The following is a 12,068-nucleotide window of genomic DNA, read 5'->3' as shown; positions in this document are numbered from 1 at the left end:
TCTGGCAGATACAGAAGCTGTTAATTTTTAACGACTGCCTTGCACACGGGTTGTTCCGGGCCCCTTAGGAGGGCAACATGCTATTTGAGATCTTTCATTTTTATAACAAAGTGTCAGGTTTCCTAACCCCGCTCCCAAAGTCAGATGCTACCGGAGAGCTTTCTGATCACCTATGGGCATGGCTGCACTTCAGGTGCTCAGCACTGATGCCCAGCAAGGTTTTCAAACTGATTCATGTACCAGAACACCTGGAAATCATGAGCTCGTCTGGGCTAATAATGGTTATGGAACACCATTAAATCCTGATATGTTTAATTTTGTGATGTGAAACAGGACAATTTGACTCATAAAATACATGACCATGTTACATATTTAAAAACAAATGAAAGATGGCGTCCTCCTCAGAACGAGGTGTTGAGCTGAATCTTATCCATGGTTAATAGTTTGTCTATTCATATTTGTTACCTGATCACACGATAAGGCAAAGCTCACCAGATATATGCACTAGAAAAACCTATATCTAAGGTAATTTTACTCACTCTCTTGGTTCTATTTCCCATTTTTTTTCTTTTCTTTTTTCTTTTGGTGGAAAAAAGAGCATCATTTGGTTACAGACAGTGAAATGGCTCAGTGTAGCTCGCAGGAAAGCTGTTTTGGTGGAGGTAAGTTGGAGAACCACCGGTCTCGGGACCATGCAGATATTTCCAAATTCTGTCTCCTAGCCAATCAAACCTCCACAGACTTAAGGAGTTGGTGCCCAGCTCCTCTCAGAAATGCCAGCAAAGAGCCACAATTTAATCTTGTGCCTTGAGTTTATACTCAACAAAATGGTGAACACAAATCATTTCTCCCTCCTTCCCTCCCTCCCTCTCTCTCTCTTGTATGAACCCTACTCAAAGCTCTGAACATGACACTGTCCTCTGTCTGTTGTTTCAAGTCCTTGTTTATAGTTTCTTTTCAACATTTAGTGACAAGGAAAGCACTTCCTATTCTGATGAACTTTGATGGTTCATCTCAATAAATAATAAAATAAAAACTGCAAAGGGAAAAAATGACTAATTTCCAGTTTTTGTACAGGCTGCAGGAAACTTGGCCTGAGTTTTATGCCCATTTGTTTTTTTTTTTGGGGGGGGGTGTCCAAGGTTGTCTGGTATAATTGTCTTCTCTCTCCCAAATTCTTTATTACTTGGCTAGTCTTCTTTTGTTTTACTGGATTTAAACCTTATATGTAAATGTTTTATTAGAAATGACCTAAAATGTGAAAATTTAGACTCAATCAATTTATACATATTTTCTAAGGCCTTTATGTCCATAGAATTGAAGAGCAGCTTGAAAAGATGGACAATTAAAAACTCGCTCAAGGCCAAAATGAACAAATCAGGAGACTATAGATGCTGGAAAGGATGTGGAGAAACGGGAACCCTCTTGCACTGTTGGTAGGAATGCAAACTGGTGCAGCCACTCTGGAAAACAGTGTGGAGGTTCCTCAAAAATTAAAAATAGACCTACCCTATGACCCAGCAGTAGCACTGCTAGGAATTTACCCAAGGGATACAGGAGTACTGATGCATAGGGGCACTTGTACCCCAATGTTTATAGCAGCACTCTCAACAATAGCCAAATTGTGGAAAGAGCCTAAATGTCCATCCACTGATGAATGGATAAAGAAATTGTGGTTTATATACACAATGGAGTACTACGTGGCAATGAGAAAGAATGAAGTATGGCCCTTTGTAGCAACGTGGACGGAACTGGAGAGTGTGATGCTAAGTGAAATAAGCCATACAGAGAAAGACAGATATCATATGTTTTCACTCTTATGTGGATCCTGAGAAACTTAACAGAAACCCATGGGGGAGGGGAAGGAAAAAAAAAAAGAGGTTAGAGTGGGAGAGAGCCAAAGCATAAGAGACTCTTAAAAACTGAGAGCAAACTGAGGGTTGATGGGGGGTGGGAGGGAGGGAAGGGTAGGTGATGGGTATTGAAGAGGGCACCTTTTGGGATGAGCACTGGGTGTTGTATGGAAACCAATTTGACAATAAATTTCATATATTATAAAAAAACTCGCTCTATGTTAACGTATGCTAATTTTTTTGTAATGTTTATTTATTTTTGAGAGAGACAGAGCGTGAGCGGGTAAGGGGCAGAGAGAGAGGGAGACACAGAATCTGAAGCAGGCTCCAGGCTCTGAGCTGTCAGCACAGAGCCTGATGCGGGCTTGAACTCACAAACTGTGAGATCATGACCTGAGCTGAAGTCAGACGCTTAACCGACTGAGCCACCCAGGCACCCCTTAATGTATGTTGTTTAAAGTCCATGTTTCCCACCGACGGTCATCTCCAAGGAGGCCAGTGTAGGTCTGCCTTATTTGATTTTTAAACTGCACTGTCAAGCTAAATCCCTGTATTATTCAAGGTTTTAGCAAGCGTTTTAATTAATTAATGTCTATGTGTTACTTGTCATGAATTTAAGTAATCAAAGTATATCATTTTACCCAAGGAAATTCCAAGTAGAATTTGTTACTGAACTTGAGCCTTTCTACTAAAAGGGAAATTGGAGAGAATCCAAATTCAATATTTTTATGAACTCATACCTACATTATTATAAATCATACATAAGGAAGGAGTTTTACATGGTGAAATGTCTTTTTCAAAAGAGGGAAACCACAGAGGTGTGACTTTTCGGTGGGCATCTTCATTTATCACTGGTGGCAACACGACTGGGACACTCTGAAGTGAAATGTAATAATCCATAGCACATTCTGAAAAGGGCTTCATGTCTATGGCCATACCACCCTGAACATGCCTGATCTTGTCTGAAAAGGGCTTCGTTTCCTTTCACTGAATAATTTCCCAAGGATACACGTATCCCAAAGAAATAATCACTGAGATACATTATTCGTAACAATGATGGTTTGAAAAAAAATCCAAATATCCTAAATACAGTTAGACCACTAATGGTATTATCCATATAACAGGACACTCTGTAGTCCTTAAAAACCAGCCTCTGGAAAACCATTTAACAACCTTGAAGAAACTTTGTGTGAGACACAGGAAGAAGGAAGATTGGAACGCTTACACCAAAAAATACTAGGATTGGTGACCACTCCATTTTGTTACAAACACAACTTTGATTTTTTCCTTTGAAATTTGCCACATTTTCTGAAATCTCTAGAATGCAGCTCTGCTGCTGCTATAATCAGCAAACCAAAAAATTCCATTAAGAGAGTGCCTTTGGGTATTACCTTTTTAAGAGGGAGCAGCCTTGCTCTCGCGACAGAGAGCATTTCTCCTGCATGCTTCTCTGCAAGATGTCTGCCGGGGGGGGGCGGGGAGGGTGTTCACAAGGCACTCAGCGTAGAACTGAGCATCATCTTCAGACGCCGTGCCACACCCCAAATCGAAGCTCCTGGGTAAGCCCTCCAGACTGCCAAGGCTGCCAGCACCACGCGGCACTCCTGACCCAGGCTAACTATGCTCTGCTGGGCACACTCTGAAGCGCACTCAGGGACAGATCTACTGAGTAAAATGCCGAGCAGTGGTTCAAAGCCGCCTAAATCTGGAAGGCAGCTATGCTCACCACTATACCACCAACGCAAAGCCGCCTAAATCTGAAGCAGCCATCGAGCAGACACTATCACCCGCGGCCCCCCAGCCTCAGTTTCCTCAGTTGTAAATGGGGTCTTTACGGGCCTGTCGAGCTTCTACTCTGCCAGCAAGTTGCAGCGTTTTACAGGAACAGTGGAAGGAGTGAGACACGCAGGGGTGACGCCGAGTGAGAAGAGGGCCCCTGCTTCTGCTCCCAGTTCGATTTGCAGGGATTCCTTTGCTCTGGGCGGGAGAGCAGCAGCAGACGTGCGCAGTGGTGACGGGCACAAACTATAGGGAGGAAGCAAAACGCCGCGCCCTGAGACCTGAGGAGGGGGCGTGCTGGCTGAGAGTGAAAGACGGAAAACAGGGCCCGGTCAAAGAATGTGAATGTGGCTGGGGCAGAAAGCAGCTGTCGGTGCCTCCCCCTCCCGTGTTACACCACAGTCACCACAGAACAACGAAATGGCAGCCTAGGTATGTCTAAAAGAAGAGATAAGGAGGGGGGAAAAATAGACGTTTTTATAGTTCTTGGTCTGGGACGGGCGAGGAAAAGAGGTGAAGCGTGCAGGACACCTATAAAGCCCTTCTGGCAATAAGGGAACATGTGCAATGCAGATTGAGAGACACGTTTCTTAGAGAGGAAATGGGGCCATGAGGTGACCTTCATAAATCTCTGAATTATATAGCGTTCTCTGGGGTGTCTTCTATCTAAAACTCCTGTAGCCTACAAGGGGATTCAAATGGATAGTCTCTGGCTTTCCTGAGTTACTGTGCAGCCAACCAAACAAGAGCAGAGCGTGGGTGCGGGAAAACCACTAGAGCCTGATCGGTGCTTACGTGATGCTCTGGGAAATGCAGTGGGACAGTACGTGTGCGTGGGCATGTTTGTGCACGTGTGCGTGTGCAAGTGCATCCTCTTCCAGTTGCTAGATCAACCTCAGCTCCCTTCTCCTACCCAATGGTGCTCAACTGGGGATCACCATCTGCCTTCCAGGAACTGCTTCTGTCCTTCAACAGGCAATTAACGCAAGCCTATTATAGATCCCTGGGGCCCTTGGTAAGGGGAAGAGGGGAGAGGGCTGCAAAAGGCATCAACTGGAAGGCCAGAAATCTCATGAGGACAGGAAAGACACTGGGCCTGGTAAAATAAGTAGGGACCAGTGGCTATTTGTCATTCCCTGCTAATTCGGGTTTTATTTGGGGGGGGGGGATTCATGTGGGTGGCTCTCATTTGCCGGCTCCATCACAGAGAACATAGGGCAGCGTGAGTACACAGGTCAGTGCTGTAGGCTCCTTTCCCGCTCGGAGTGGTATGTAGGAACCCCAGTGAGACTGAACCCCAGTGAGACCCTGGGGAGAAGCATTTTGTCTCCAAAGATTCTACCCCTGATAGACAGCAGCCTCCCTGATAAACTCTGCACAGCTATAAGGGAGCTTGAAGAAGACTGTTCATTAAGGTGCAGGCTAAATGCTCTTTTTTAAAGAGAAGGAATGTTCTAGGACAGGATGGAAATGATCTCCAAAGGAAACATCTTCAGAAAAAGAATTGCCACACGTGTATGTGCAGACACACACATACTTTTCATTCGTGTACCCACTCATTCTCTCCTGGTGTCTCAGAAGAGCTCAGAGGGGCAGGGAGTGAAAGTCAAGCAGCAGAAAGAAAAAGAATGAGCCCAGACGGACTGTCCAAAACCACCTGATTGGTTAAGACTCCAGGGTTTGTACCCCAGACCCCTAGGTGAGCCATCTTTAAAGTAATGAACACACAAACACAACCTGGTGGCTTTATTACTGAACTCACACTAGACAGTGGTGCATGGGTGGCCAGGAAGACATAAGCCAAGAGGACAGGAAGAATTCAAGAACAGCTTTAGGGGACAGAAGGACAGAAAAAGGATGCAATGAGTTAGCTCAAGAAGACAGTCAGTAGTATACATACGTCACTGGAAAATATTATCTTCAAATGACTAAAACACTAAAGCAAGTTAAAACAGTATCAGGGCAATTTAGTATAACTGTGATGTGCTGTGGGTTCTATAAACCCAATCAATGCCTTTGGTTTTGAGGGCATTACACGAACAATGGAGCTCTATAAATTAATATTAGAAGTGTCTGTCAATCTCTCCTTTTGGGATTTGGTATGGAAGCTTTTAAAAAATGTATGTATCTAAATATCACCATCCATGATGCAATTCTTCGAAATGTAAGCCTTCATACTACCTACCTTGGCTGACTTAAAAGTCATTAATTAATTATAAGATTACAGCAGACTGGTGAGGTCTGTAGGATGAAGGCAGTGGGAGAGACCCACACAGAATCTTCCCTCCAGAACCTCACAATACCTCATGTTATCAAAGGCCCAACCTTATGGGTTCAAGAAAGAATACTATTTTAGAATATTCTCTTTTTGAGACAAAAGCTCCTGAACTACAACAACCCAATAAGAAAGATCAACACATACTGAAACACTTTATTCCTCTGAGTGTGAAAATTAAACAAGAGAGGTAGGGAGTCTGAAATTTTATACCTACTTATAAAATTTTAAAAAGCCCATTTTTATGCAGTAATAATGAACAATAGCCTTTAATATACACAATTCCCTCACTCAGGCAAACCTTCAGGATATTCTTGTGAACAGAATGTAATACACTTGCTGACGTGTCTCCCCCCCTTCGCCCTCCACCATACATGGTATGAATACAACCACACACACACACACACACATACACACACACACACACACACCTAAAATGTAATTTAGAACAACTGAGGGGAAACTTCAGTTTGAATTAAGGCCTAAATGCTCATGCAAAGAATTTTTTTCAAAAAGAAATACAGAATTATCCTGAAGTCCAAAATGTAATTCTAACCAACAGCTAAAATATCTTAGGCAAGTTTAATGAAGGAAGACCTGACATCAGAATCTTAAGAACTTGAGAACTTGGTGCTTTTAGAGCCAGTTAAACACAGATGATTAAACCTCCCTTTATAATCTTTGCAATATCCTTTACAACCCCACTTGTTTGTTTAGCAAATTAATGAGATTTTCCAGTATTGCTGAGGACATTACATGTCTACTTCCCAAAAGTCTACCCGTTAGAAGTCTTTCTAAGTTGTAATGTAAGAAAATGTAAGCCTTTGTGTACAGTAATAGGTGAGAAATATTTCCTGGGATGCTGTACTCAATCGCTTCTCAAAACATCATTCTTCCTTGTAACACGGGTGGCACTGGGGGCTTGATGGTTTTAATAGCTGCTGAACAGTCTCCAAAAAATGCTCGAAAGAGGAGTTCTCCTGCTAACATATATTGATGAATGAATTAGTAAAATTCAAGGCTGCTTTGGGCTGAAAAAGCACTGGTGACATTCCTGAAGCATATGAAATTTTTGGCATTAATGTTTATATTTACCCTCTCAAAAATCTGCAGGCAGGCACACCAAGGTCATGTGTCCCGCTGGATGAGAGTTTGCTGCAATACTTTATTAACATGGAAAAGGAGGCGATGCGCTAAATAGAATGTCCCAGCCACAATGTGATTAGACAGCTGGCCCTCAGGTTTCATCTGCCTCTAATGACATTTATTTGAACACTCAAAACCACATATCTATCTAGGTCTATCTCTACATCTCCATTTATCTACAAATCTATCTATATCTACATATCTATGTACATGTACATGAGACAACACACTCTATGTGTGTGTGTGTGTATGTGTGTGTGTGTGTGCATAAAACGACCTGCCACAGAAGGAGTTTTATTTTTCTTTATAAAGAAGACATTCATAAAACTTTTTGGATTTCTGTATCACTGGCAGATCATAGGTCAGACTATGTGTTATGGTCTCTAATTTATAGGGAAAAAAACCAATATGGCATCTAGATGTAAGTCTTATAAAGACTGGCTGATGACTCTAATCAAATAGGGAGATTAAAAAACACCCCCCCCCCAAACCCCTAAGCCAAACTTTGGAGATACTGATTAAGTGGGTCTGAGCTGAAACCACAAGATATAAATATTTTTGCAAGTCCCTAGCTGTTGACCCTCGGGTTTGGAAACCCTGTGCTGGAGCAGGAAAGGCACTGTAGTGGGGTGAGGGAGGCCCAGGCTGAGACTTGTCGAGGATTGAGGGCGGCAGCAGTAGTGTGCAGAGGGCACACGGGGACTCCGGCACAAGCTTAGAAGCACCAATGCAAAGACCTCACGCTTTCAAGCGCCTATTTTTGAGAGCAGGACTGCCATCCCCGCGAGCCAGTGAGAGAGGAGACACCTTAAGCGAGGGGCGCACGGAGAAAGAAGTATCAGCACCACAGCATCAGGTACCGCACCTACAGCACATGGGGACCCAACCACAATCGTGTCAGAACACTGCAGGAATGTAGTCTGAACTCAAGGTCTGAGAAGCTGTTTGGCCTTTAAAATGTGAGTCATCACGCGTCAAAAGAAAATAAACAGAGTTTGCTTCGAGGTGCAAAGAAGAGGCTGTAGGTAAGATTACCTAAATGTGCCAGAAGAGTCTGAGGCAGAAAAACATGGTGGGTTATAAAAGGATGAACAGAGTGGAAACAAAAAAAAAAAAAAAAAAAAAAAAAAATCCCATTCCATCTGTGCAGCTCTGAGCCTAAAACATGGCAATCTTTATTTGGAAAAAAAGTTAATGAAGATTATGGAACACGAAATGACTTTTCATCAACTTATTTCTCTAAAAGAAGCATGCATTTGCATTTTCATTGAACTGATCAAATGTTATCTAAGAATTGCTTAATTGCCTTAATGGTTTAATTCTATTTGCTGCCAATCTGATTAGCAAAGTGTGTGTCTGTGTGTGCACCCGTGTGGGCTGGCACTGAACGGGAGGGTGAAACCTATTACTGAAAGAACAGCGATGAGGAGCCGGCTGGCTTTTGGTTAATTGAGAAACCATGAGTGGTGTGAGGAGGTCACTGTATCATTTATTTTAATTTTCTCCTCTCCCGTCTTCCCAGTCACTTGTTCATCTCAGGAACCTGCGTTAGATTTGAGACCGCTAAGAGCCCGTGTTAATTTGGGTTAAGGAGAAGGTGAGCCCAGGTATTACTGGCAGCGTAGTGATTTAATAGGAACCTGGATATAATTTAATAGATCCTTTGAGCCTCAGTCAGACATGGTTAATATGGATTGGGGAAACATCTTACAGAAGTTAATACATACATTAATCTCTTGGGACCTTGCAACAATACACAGCCTAAGAAAGTAAAAATAATCTCTTCCAACCTGCAGGGGAGCGTGTATTGATAAAAGCCCCGAATTCCGGCTTTGGGGCAGGGTGAAAGCACCAGACCAAGCTTCCAGAAGCGGTTCTGCCCTCGGGGGAAGTCACATTCTGTCTCTGTGTCTCGGTGTCCTCAACTTCAAACTGGGATGAGTGGTTTTAAATTTGTTTTTTAAAGGGCCTTGGGTTTCAGAAGTGTACCTCAGGACCTGTGCAGGAAGTTCAAGGGATGCTGGGCAGAGGAGATTCTACCCTCCGTTTTGAGCTCCCCAACCTCCCTCGGATTTTATTGTACTTTGATCAGGCTGCAGTATTGATATGCTAAACAAGATTTGGGTTGAAAAAAATGCTTTCTTTGGTTAAAAGTGTTAGATAACTACTGTCTCTAAGATCCTGTACAGTTTTAATAAAGTCTTCCCTCTGAACACTTTGTTTCTTCTGCTAGGAAAATTTATCCTCCTCTTCACGTTTTGAAGCTCCAACTTCCTCAAGACTTCGATCAAATGCCATTTTTTCTACGAAAACTCCCTCAACAGGAAGCTTAGCTATGGAGGGGACTTCTTTGCTGGAAAGCAGTTCTGTGGCTACACTTGGCAGAAGAACACTCTTTCCTAAGCTGAAGATACTACATAGTTGGCCACTTGGTCAGGGATCCTGGATGATTAAGGATAAAAGCAGACCCAGGACAATATATATCTATAGCCTTAAGTTCATTTCTTTTGATGCAGTAACAGCACTCACAGAAATTTATCCTAATGAAACAAGGACAGATATGTGCAATGATTTATTACAAGGAGGCTCAGGTGATAAGGGTGGAAAATTAAAAAAAAAAAAACAAAAACACTAACCATAGAAGCAAAAGTCAAATACACACACAAAACAGTTAAACAAACTTTATACTTTGAAATAATACAGAGTCATTAATTATCATGTTTTGGAAAAGTATCTCATGATGTGGGAGGACGATGACTATATAATGTCGAGCAGAGAGGGCAGGGCATAAAACTATATATAGAATATGCTGACAATACTGTTATTCATCATAAGTACTCAAAGGAAACTTAACAAGAGTAGTGAATGATTGTTCCTTTAATTTGCTTCATCACATTAGTAAATGTACAAGCAATTTTGTTTCCATCAGCTTTCTCTAATTTTCAACCACATGATACTTCCAAAACATAAATGTGTGAGGAGTCTAAATCTACTACTGTAAGAACTTTAAAGATAAGGGTCACGGGGAAGACGCCTCTAGAAATGGGTTCTAAGTATCCACTCTGCCACAGACTGGCCACAGGGTTCAGCAAATGGTTTCACGCCGCTTTGTCATTTGCAAAGCAAAGGTGTGTATCTTAATCTTTTTCTATCCCTAGTGTTTAAAACGCTGGAAGTTATCACTGATGTATGTTAATTATTGAGTGGACTGGTGGATATAAGGATGAGTAGATGGATGGAGTGAATGAACTCTAATGAAAGAGTATAAAGAAAGATGAATTAAAATCCTAGGCTTCTTGATTCAACTCTTAAAATCTATATTATTAACTATCAGGGCACCAAGTGAAACTTGAACCTGACACAGGGAAGCCTAGTTTGTGTTCTTTTTGATCCTTCTGAGCTAAGGTCATGCGCCTTCACAGATCCATCAACACCTGGGACTGGTCCCAGAAGGGAGACTCAGATTTCACGATTAAGTTATGCACTGGGATGCACTGTCTGTGAGCGGCTAGTAGTGAAAGTCAGAGTGGCAACAGCTGAGCTGGAACAAAGGCAATCTGGTAACATTTTGATGATCAAAGACAGGAGACCAAGATTTAACTGAATGAAATATGCCACATGGAACAGTACTCATAGGATGCACACTGGAGCTTCAAACCCGAAACACAACAAAAAAGCAAAATCTATAAAGGGCATCTAGCTGGAGATAGAACTGAGGTTAAAAAAAAAAAAAGAAAAACAACACAAACAGCGAGGAGTAGGAATCAGCATTCCAGAACAACACAGATGGGACAATATCCCCCAAATAACCTCAGAAATGTGGCCTTCACCGAGTCTGAGAAAGAACAGATTGACTGTCCATCTTGGTCATCCAGGCAGGCTCTGACCACAGTAAGAAGATACTCATCTCTTGGAGGCCACTAGAGAGATGGACATATGCTGCAGGGAAGCACCTAAGATTAAGGCCCATCTTAAAGGACCCCTAACTTGCAACCAGGGCATAAAAAAATAAAATGAGGCTGCCTGTTATTCACATAAACTCCAATTCTATTTTATGAGTGGGAGCAGAAAAACAGAGAATACTTTACCCTTCATCTTTCTGGCTATCAAAGCTTTTCTAGGTAATGCCACCAGCTATGACTGCTCTCTTTTACACAGTGAAATCGTTTCTAAGTGAGTAGCCTAGTATATTTAGAGAAGTAAACTATTCTTGCATATGTCTTCAAGATCTATAATGGAAGATAAATCCTGTTAGCCTGGGCATGGCAAGGTAATTATTTCAACTGCTACATTTCTGTGGAACAAACAAAACCATTCCTGGCTTATGCATTTCCTATTTAATGGCAAAGGGAAGAAATGCTATGCTCACCATGCCCAGAACACTGGTTGTCACAGACCAGTGGCAACCAGAGTGAGGAGAGGCCCGGTCAATTATCACCACTGGATATCAGAGTCCTGTGGGCTACACGTGCTCATATCTGCCTGTCCAAACTAGCCTGGAACGGAATGATGCTGAGCAAGAAGCAAAGGGAAAACTATCACGGTTGGAACATCAGGGCATTTGGGATGCAAAGCAGAAGCTTATCTTTTTTACTGTTGCAGCTCCAGAGAAAATCAATTTTGACACAGAACTGCCACTTTACAAGCAAATAACTATACTTTCCAATAACCTAATCTGTGCAAAGCCTACTGAAAATTCCCTAAAGAACCAGTAGTTAAAACCTCCATTAAATCAAAGGGTTTAATATGGGAAGGGAAGATAGGATGTGGTTTGACTTGGGAATGTAATGGACTCAGTGGGGAAATAAATACGTTGTTTTATGTGTACAGTTACAGAATATGAGAACACGGCATTCATTTCAAAGGGAATTCTCTTGCTGTGCAACTTATTCCTAAACAGATGTGATTTTTGCTTATTCAAAAACATTTAGGTAACAATTACAGCATAATAAATTATAATTGCCATCATCTTCCAGCTACGTAATGCCTTCTATGCAAACACAAAAGAAAAGGCA

General features: G+C 42.1%; 1 protein-coding gene across 10 annotated transcripts in view; it reads right to left on the bottom strand.

The window, feature by feature from the left end:
- Positions 1-12,068, bottom strand: part of AUTS2 (activator of transcription and developmental regulator AUTS2) — a 1,119,695-nt gene that overhangs the window by 443,136 nt on the left and 664,491 nt on the right. The gene's annotated exons all lie outside the window — the stretch shown is intronic.

This window comes from Felis catus, chromosome E3 (genome assembly GCF_018350175.1).
Source record: "Felis catus isolate Fca126 chromosome E3, F.catus_Fca126_mat1.0, whole genome shotgun sequence".
In the NCBI taxonomy this organism is placed as follows: Eukaryota; Metazoa; Chordata; class Mammalia; order Carnivora; family Felidae; genus Felis; species Felis catus.
The sequence above is the reverse complement of the archived record's forward strand: the minus strand, read 5'-3'. Positions and strand labels throughout refer to the sequence as shown.